General features: G+C 43.0%; 1 non-coding gene across 1 annotated transcript; it reads left to right on the top strand.

The window, feature by feature from the left end:
* The first annotated feature begins 554 nt into the window (after positions 1-554).
* LOC125526191 lies at positions 555-688 on the top strand. Its single transcript, XR_007291606.1, has one exon. It is a non-coding gene; the product is annotated as a small nucleolar RNA snoR80 (small nucleolar RNA).
* The last annotated feature ends 8,367 nt before the right edge of the window (positions 689-9,055 follow it).

The raw sequence follows: 9,055 nt of genomic DNA, 5'->3' as shown, positions 1-9,055 counted from the left end.
ACGGTTTTGCACCTGATGCTGGTTTTGCACCGATGCTGGTTTTGCCTGGATGTGCAGCAGTCGTCTTGTTTGATTGTTAATTGCTGGGTGCTGGCTGGCGTACAATTTAATTTTTCTGCATGGTTGCTTAGTGCAGCAGCACTTGGAAATGTGTAGCAGTGAGTGCACTTGCTAGTTAGCCCACTTAGCATTAGTATGATATTGAAAGACTATTGTGCCTCCTGATTTTATGCCTGTTCAATCAAACGCTCAATTTACTTGCTTTGACGTAATTCCTGGATTCCTGACTAGGGTTATCCTAGCCTATTTATTTATTGTGAGCGAGTTACTTTTTTGTACCCTTTTTGGATCATCCATTCCCTGTATCTGAGGCCTGAGCCAGTGTGTGTTCAGGTTCATTCTTTTTGTGTCCCTTTCAAAGTGTTCATATGGTGGTGTGTCATCGAGTACCAGTGTGCTGCTGTTAGCCGTTGATATGCATGGTGGTGCCTGCTTATGTCTGTTCATATGTAGAATCTCTGGCTGATGTTTGTTTTGATTGATGTGCGTTCATTACCAATTCCTGAGGATGATTTGTGTTCCTCATGGCGATTAGTCTCGGACGCTACAAGCTATTCTCTGTTGTGTGGTATATCCTGATTGGTGGCATTCTATGTGCCAACTTATCCTGGAAACGACACATACATTCATATGCAGTCCTCTGTAATTTTTCTTTTCTCTGTGTTAAATGATCTAAATGTGCGGACCAAATGATCTCATAGTTTGAATGCACCATAGTTTTGCATAACCTTGGTACATTTACATGCACACGCATACACATTTGACTGCTGAGTGTTTGAATTATTGGAATGTGGGGGTTGGTCTGTTTATTCCCATGTTCTTAAGTTTTGTGTATTTAGACTGTAACTCTTAAGATATCATTGTAGCTATAAGTAGACAACAAGTTACCAGCAGAATGTAATGGCTGTCTAATTATCACTTTAATTTTCTCCCAAATGACTGTAAGTGGACTGTACGTTGTGACACCACTGATGCCAGACCTTCAAACAGTAGTTTGATGGATCTGTAGGTTTTTTTGGGGCTGTGGTATTACAATAGTTGTAGCTCACATGTTTGAAACCAGGTCCAGTTCCAACCCGATTAGGATTGGCCTTTTAGCAGCATGGATTTACCAAGTTGGGATGTTGGGATAGTTGGATTCCTGTTGTCTCTTGTAGCACCAAATGCTAGTATGTGTTTTACTAAAGTCATCAGATAGTTAACTCATTGTGAGATGTCCACACTTGTTTTGTTAACAAACATGAACTGTTAAGTCATCTATTCCTGGCTGTTTCTTTTGTTTAGTATATACGTGTGCTTTCTGTTCTTTTGTTCTATTCACTGTGTGAGTATAGTTTCTTGTTGGCACCAAGGTGTTTGAGATGGTCTTCCTGTTGGTGCATGAGGAAGAGGAAGTGAAGTCATTGATTTGTCCACCGAGGAAGAGGAAGCGTGAAGTCTTTGATTTGTCCAGAGGGTAAGTCCTCGGTCTGTCCCACTCTTCCTTTGCTATGTGATTGTGACCCCCATGTGTTATCTACTTATCTAGACACTTTGGTTCATATACTATTCTTGTGATTTTCCAATGCTCTGCCAAAAAATGAATCTGTAACCTTTAATGAATTCAATGTATGATCGTGATGAGAATGAATGAATGAATGATATCATACCAACTTGTTTTTGCCCTTGATCAGTATCATTTGTGGTAGCTCCTAAGCAACATGATCTTTTTCTTGCTCCGAGATCCCAAGTGTGGTGTTGTACTTTTGTTGTGCTTGGTTGATGTCCTGCTAGCTGCTACTGTTAATTGTTACTACCATGATGTTAACACTGCTTAGAATATGTTCTGCGCCTTAATTCTACTAGTATTTGTTGTCAAAAGCATGATTGTATTGTGAGCCATCAATTTCTTGGAGTCTTCTTAGAGCTTGCTGGCATTAGGATCGACCCCTAGCTGCTTGTGTATTTGTTTATTATTTTGTTCAATATTCTTTTCCTAGTTGTTGTATGTTTGAGGATATTTCTTTCATTCTGAATTCACAGCCATGATAATGATCGTTTCCTGTCTTTTACAGGAGCTCCATGCTCAAGAAGTTGGAAAAGGGAACGCTTCATCTTTGTAGCTAATTATATGTTCCTGGATGATGTGAATGGCTGTTATAGTATTTCATAGCAGCACTTTTGTAGTTGTTATAAATTCCTGGATGATGTGAACTATGGCATGATTGTAATATATATAATATACTCATTTTGGTCGCCATTTATGAAAATTTGTGTGATTGGGGCTCTCTGGACCAAAATACTGGTTACTTTATTGTTGATACTTTATTGTTGATATGTCGGAAATGAAACATATACTATTTGGGCCCTAAAAAGGCCACAAATCAAACAATTCAGGAAAAATGAACAAAATTACTAAAAGAATCAATTGTGAAAAGGCGATGGCCAAGTAAATAAAAAGGCTTAGGCCCAAAAATGAAATAGATCACAAAAAGGCCATGATCCATGAAATAAAAAGGCCAAATTGTTGGGCCAGGCCCATGTAGCTAGAGAAAATTAATAGAGAAAATATATAGTAAAAAGGCCGAATTGTTGGGCTAGGCCCATGTAGAAAATCGAATTGGACCGGGCTGAATCTTGTGCCACATCAGATTGCCACGCTGGATGCCTACGTGGCCTGGGGAGATTGCTAGTGACCAAAACGCCATAGTAGACGTATTTTGGTCATAAACGTTTACGACCATTCCAGAAGAAAGGTCGCTAATGTCAGTTTATGACGGCCAGCTTTTGACCTTATGTTTTTGGTCACAAAAAGGTCACAAATGGAAATTTGTGACCATTCAGTGACCAATAGTGGTGGTCACAAGTTGACATATTTCTTGTAGGGTTGGCCGCAGGACATCGCGTCGGCTAGCGGCGGTGCCCTCCCGGCCCAGATCTAGGCCCTTTTGGGCCCCATCTTGGCCTGAGCTGGACATGTTGGGTTTGCCTGCGCCGTCTCTGGCAAAAGGAGGTGCGGCTCATGCTGGTGGTGGTAGAGACGCCGACACACTGACTGCATCGAGGCGACGGGAGCTTCATGAGACCTTTTTGGGCACGGCCGGGCCTAGGTTGCCTGGTTTGCTTTTGATGTTGCATCTGGTTAGTTACCGCCGAGGGCGGTGGAGATTGTCTCCTCCTGTGTGGCTGCTGACTCTACCGCTCCTCATTGATGGAGTGCGATGGATCGTCTGGGGTCGTGGTTGGTTGGCAGTCAGGGGAAATCCTTGTCGGCTTGACCAACACCGACGCAGTGATGCCTGTGGGCGCCACTATTCCTTCCTTAAGGGCGTCGGGTAATCCCCTTACCCCATGCCCCTTCACGTACCAGGGGAAACCCTGGGACAAGTCTGGGAAGTGTCGTCGTCGTGTTCCTTCTTGAAGGTGTTGCTTGGTATGCTGCGTTCCGGAGTGCTAGGAGCGTGGTGAGAATTTTCCGGTTGTCACAACGGTTGCGGTTCATCATCGTTTTCACTGATCCGATGTGGTTGGCATTATTTTCTCTTTTGTATCGTTTGGGCGTGCTTGTGCTGAGACCCCGACAATTGAATCGTGTGGTTGATACATTAATATATATAACAGGGCGAAAGCCTACTTTGAGCATTCGGTTAGTTCGATGAGCTTGGAGCTTAGATTACACAGTCCGGGCGAGTGAACAGAGATTAGATATATACCCGTTGGGTTTTTATTTGATTTGATTTCTTGTATTTCTTCTTTGACTTGCTTGGAGCGTAGATTAATTACATAGTCCAACTATGAACAAGTCTCATCTTTGTTGAAAAGAATGAACTAGTCTCGTCTCATATAGTTAAGACGGATGATATATTCATGCTGCCAACTGTTTAGTTGCTTGTCTCAGGTTTCCTTAACGTTACCATGCTCAATTCTGTAACATGCTGTCCATTGCCAATTACTGCTTGCTTGGTCTATATTTGGTTCATAACCTAAGTATATATACCTAAACTGATCAAACAATTTGCCCAACTTGCTGCCATTGTGATAAACTGATAACTGATAACTGATCCTACTGTCCTGCATCCAGGTCCGGGGTGGTTGGGAGACTATTGAGAATAAAAAGAAGAAATCAGGGCAAACATCTGGGAGGGGACAATGGGCACCACAGACTTCATCCTCGAATGCTCCACCCAATACAGCATGCCAAGCTTGAATGGCAATGGATCTCCGCGTCCTTCAGGAAACAATTCGGCTCCTCAACTTGAATGGCAATGTTCATATTTGGGAAAATGTAAGAAGTCAGATTTTGCATTTTGATGCGATATCTGCTCCTCAACTCCTTGTAGATGTGATACTTGATTTGAATCTTTTTGGGATGTACCTATTTGGAAAGAAAGAAAAACTTCACAATTGAAGTATTGTTATGATTCAACATGGAGAGGGACCCGTAGTTCATATATAATAGGAAATGTTTCATAGTATTAAAAAAATGTTCCCAACATTTTCAAAAAATGTATAGACGTTTCAAGTATATGTTTGTGACACTTCAATAATTGTTCGTACAATCTAAAATAAAGTTGTTCTCGTAATTTCAATTGAAATGTTTTATCTCATTCCATAAAAAATGTTTCATCCATTTAAATGAAATATTTACACATTAAAAAATATGTTCATGAATTTTTTGAAATTGCTTTATAATTTTTATAAAAAATGGTATAATTTGAGAAAAAGTTTCGTACCATTAACAAATTCACTCATTCATATGTGTGTCATAGTTTTTGTGTGTGTGTTTGCGCGCGCTCGTGAAAGTTGGCTCTCTCGCATGTTGTACTAGCTTTCTACATATTAAGATGGGGCTCGCATTCGGAATTGTGGCCGGACCTGGCCATGATGGAGTAGGCAGAAGAGATTGAAGAGGTAGGAGAGGGGACCGGAGAGGGCGAGAGGACTAAGGTTTTGACTAGGTTTTGTTAGACGCGGGTGGAGTTTTTTAGGGGAGTGGTGGGTGGCGTGGGCCATAGCAGGCCGATACGACGTGGTGGCAGCGTCCAAGCCTCGCCATACCAGCCCCACATACGTCTAGTTATGGGTTTTCCGGACAGCCCAAACGGTTGGGCTGGTTGTGGGGCAGCTTTGAGGGCTTTAGTTGCAAATGCTCTTATTCCTATTTTATGGGTAAATGCTCTTACACCTTGTCTCTAACTTAAGGAGGTGGGGTCGGTTTAATAGACATAAAAAGGTATTATCACTTGGTTCAAAAAATCGATAGGAAAGAACATGTATATACAAAATATCAAAACCTTAATAATGATATTATGTATTGATCTAACTCGTATATATAGAATAGTGCAGGGGAGAACAATTTGAAGTAGTGGGCAAGTGGTAAAGGCTTTTAAATCTATTATTCTTTTATAACTCTTACTATCTGTAAATTAAGGGAAACAAATGAATCTGCAAAAAGGGAAACAAATAAATTTCCTTCTTTCTAATTGTATAGTCTACAAAGCAGATACATGAGCTGGAAATAAAGGGGATGTCTACTTTGGTCGCCAGGGTTTAAAGTGATTTACATCCAGCTCAAAAGGAAAGGTAAGTGGCAGCTCCGCTCAACACTAGAAGCAAGAGCAGAGCGAATCCTCACGATGTCTGGTAGTAGGCGCAGCGGCGGGCCTCCCGGCAACAGAGAGAACCCCCGTGAGAGCCCCCCTCATTGCCGCGGTTCGGAGATGTCTATGCTTCTTTGGGGATCCGCGCGATGGCTGGGGCTGGGGGCGAATCAATTGTTGCATCTGGTGATTCGTTTTTCCTCGATCCATCCATCGGGACAACGACTGATGAGGAGTGATTTATGAATTAGGCAGGATTAATTTATTATTATTATTGTTATTAGGTTTTGGTTTGTTTGCTTTTAAGAGGATTCAGTTAGTTGAAAATTTTCAAATTTGGCCGAGATTTCGGATCTCCCTCCCCCATGTCATCTAACCGAGCGTGGCGACTAGGGGCTCCTCTCCCTCCTTACAGCGCCCCCCTCAACCCTTGTGGTGCCAGCGGTGAATGCCCCAACCCCCCCTGCCGCACCCACACGGTGATCCGACTTGGGTGGAGGCGGCTGGCGGCGGTGCCCCTTGGCCGTTCATGGATCCTGTGACGGTGTGTCCTCTCGGGTAGCGCAGTGTCGTGTGTTGAGGTGGTGGTGGCGCGGCTGCTTGGCCGCGGGGTGGCGCGGCGGCGGCGGTGTCCCAGATCTAGGCCCTTTTGGGCCCCATCTGGGGCTGAGCAGGCTATTTGGGTTTTCCTGCATTGTCTCCAGCAAAAGGAGGTGCGGATCATGCTGGTGTTGGTAGAGACACCGACACGCTGACTACAACGGGGCGACGAGAGCTTAATGAGCCTATTTTGGGGATGGCCGGGCCTAGGTTGCCTGGTTTGCTTCAGATGTTGCATTTTTTTAGTTACCGCCAAGGTGGAGATTGTCCCCTCCCACGTGGCTACTGACTCTACCGCTCCTCATTGATGGAGTGCGATGGATCGTCCGGGGTCGTGGTTGGTTGGCAGTCGAGGGCAATCCTTGTCGGCTTGACCGACACTGACGCAGTGATGCCCATGGGCGCCATTGTTCCTTCCTTAAGGGCGTTGGGTATACCCCCTTCATGTACCAGGGGAAACCCTGCGACAAGTCCTAACAGTGTCGTCGTCATCGTGTTCCTTCTTGAAGGTGCTGCTTGGTATGCTGCGTTCCGGAGTGCTAGGAGCATGGTGAGAATTTTTCGGTTGTCGCAACGGTTGCGGTTCATCATCGTTTTCACCGATCCGATGTCATTGGCATTATTTTCTGTTTTGTTTCGTTTGGGCATGCTTGTGCTGAGGCCCCAACAATTGTATCGTGTGGTTTATATATTAATATATATAGCAGGGCGGAAGACTATTTTGAGCATTCGGTTAGTTCAATGAGCTTGGAGCTTAGATTACACAGTCCGAGTGAGTGAACAGAGATTAGATATATTCCCGTTGGGTTTCTATTTGATTTGATTTCTTGGATTTCTTCTTTGACTTGCTTGGAGCGCAGATTAATTACATTGTCCAACTATGAACGACTCTCATCTTTGTCGAAAAGTATGAACTAGTCTCATCTCATATAGTTAAGACCGATGATACATTCATGCTGCCAACTGTTTGATTGCTTGTCTCAGGTTTTCCTTAACGTTACCATGCTCAATTCTATAACATGTTGTCCATTGCCAATTACTGCTTGCTTGGTCTATATTTGGTTCATAACCTAATTATATATACCTAAACTGATCAAACAATTTGCCCAACTTGATGCAATTGTGATAAACTGATAACTGATACTACTGTCCTGCATCCAGGTCCGTGGGTGGTTGGGAGACAATTGAGAATAAGAAGGAGAAATCAGGGCAAACATCTTGGAGGGGACAATGGGCACCACAGACTTCATCCTCGAATGCTCCACCCAATACAACATGCCAAACTTGAATGGCAATGGATCTTCACATCCTTCAGGAAACAATTCGACTCCTCAACTTGAATGGCAATGTTCATCTTTGGGAACACGTAAGAAGTCAGAGTTTGCATTTTGAGGCGATATCCACTCCTCAACTCCTTGTATATGTGATACTTGATTTCCATATTTCTTGGGATGTATCTATCTCGAAAGAAAAACTTCACACTTGAAGTATCGTTATGATTCAACATGGAGAGGGACCGATATTTCATATGTAATAGGAAATGTTTCATAGTATTAATAAGATGTTCCCAACATTTTCCAAAAATGTATACATGTTTCAAGCATATGTTTGTGACACTTTATTGTTCGTACAATCTAAAATAAAGTTGTTCTCATAATTTCAATTGAAATGTTTTATCTGATTCCAAAAAAATGTTTGTGCCATTTAAATGAAATATTTACGAATTAAAAAATGTGTTCATGAATTTTTTAAATTGCTTTATAATTTTTTAAAAAAATTGTATAATTTAAGAAAAAGTTTTGTATCATTAACAAATTCATTCATTCGTATGTGTGTGTCATAGTTTGTGTGTGTGTCTGCGCCCGCGTGAAAGTTGGCTCTCTCGCATGTTGTACTAGCTTTCTACTGATTAAGATGGGGCTCGCTGTTGGAGTTGTGGCCGGACCTGGCCATGATGGAGTAGGCACAAGAGATTGAAGAGGAAGGAGAGGGGATGGGAGCGGGCCGGAGAGGGTGAGACGACTAAGGTTTTGACTAGGTTTTGTTAGACGCGGGTGGAGTTTTTTAGGGGGAGTGTGGGTGGCCTGGGCCATAGCAGGCCGATACGACGTGGCGGCAGTGTCCAAGCCTCGCCATACCCGCCCCACATACGTCTAGATATGGGTTTTCCGGATAGCCCAAACGGTTGGGCTGGTTGTGGGGCGGCTTTGAGGGCTCTAGTTGTAAATGCTCTGATTCCTTTTTTACAGGTAAATGCCCTTACTCCTTATCTATAACTTGGGTCGGTTTAATAAACATTAAAAGGTATTATCACGTGGTTCAAGGAAATCGATAGGAAAGAACATGCATATACAAAATATCGAAACCGTAATAATAATATTATGTATTGATCTGACCCGTATATATAGAATAGTGAATGGGGGGGGAGAAGATTTGAAGTAGAGGGCAAGTGGTAAAGGCTTTTAAACCTATTATTCTGTTATAAATCTTATCTATTAATTAAGGGAAACTAATGAATCCGCAATAAAGGGAAACAAATAAATTTCCTTCTTTCTAATTGTATAGTCTACAAAGCAGAGACATGAGCTGGAAATAAAGGGGACGTCTACTTTGGTCGCCAGGGTTTAAAGTGATTTCCATCCAGCTTAAAAGGAAAGGAAAGTGGCATCTCCGCTCGACACTAGAAGCAAGAGCAGAGCGAATCCTCGCGATGTCTGGCAGTAGACGCTGCTGCGGGCGTCCCGACAACAGCGAGAACCACAGTGAGAGCCCCCCCTCCTTGCCGCGGTTCAGAGATGTCTATGCTTCTTTGGGGA

Source organism: Triticum urartu, chromosome 7 (assembly GCF_003073215.2).
Source record: "Triticum urartu cultivar G1812 chromosome 7, Tu2.1, whole genome shotgun sequence".
NCBI lineage: Eukaryota > Viridiplantae > Streptophyta > Magnoliopsida > Poales > Poaceae > Triticum > Triticum urartu.
This window is presented reverse-complemented; position numbering and strand designations above follow the sequence as displayed.